The sequence below is a fragment of the Sinocyclocheilus grahami genome, unplaced genomic scaffold, assembly GCF_001515645.1.
Source record: "Sinocyclocheilus grahami isolate Dianchi unplaced genomic scaffold, SAMN03320097.WGS_v1.1 scaffold311.1, whole genome shotgun sequence".
In the NCBI taxonomy this organism is placed as follows: Eukaryota; Metazoa; Chordata; class Actinopteri; order Cypriniformes; family Cyprinidae; genus Sinocyclocheilus; species Sinocyclocheilus grahami.
Window position 1 is genome coordinate 812,208 of NW_015505490.1, and position 501 is coordinate 812,708.

A 501-nucleotide genomic window follows, 5' to 3' on the forward strand; every position below is an offset into this window, starting at 1 on the left:
AACACACACTTAGCAACTCAGCAAGTTCCACACGTATTGTAGACAAATGAAACCAACGTTCTACCCGTACAGAAGGTCTTATTTGGCCAACGTTGGATCTAGTTTTAATTTTAATTATGTTCATATTAAGGAATAGATAGCCTCCTGGCTTCTGCAGGAGAAGGGCACCTGTTCGCCAGTATTGCCATTCTTCCAACAGCCCCTCACCACTGCTGAAAAGTTCAATGTGCCTTTTACCTACAATTGTGAAAGGTTTGAGAGATACAGAAACACACACTTAGCAACTCAGCAAGTTCCACACGTATTGTAGACAAATGAAACCAACGTTCTACCCATACAGAAGGTCTTATTTGGCCAACGTTGGATCTAGTTTTAATTTTAATTCTGTTCATATTAAGGAATAAATTGATGCAGGGGCGTAGCAAATTGTCTCATTACAAATGCTCTCACTGTAAATTCATTATACCTGTTTTTTCCCTTGTCTAATTGACAGGTTTTATT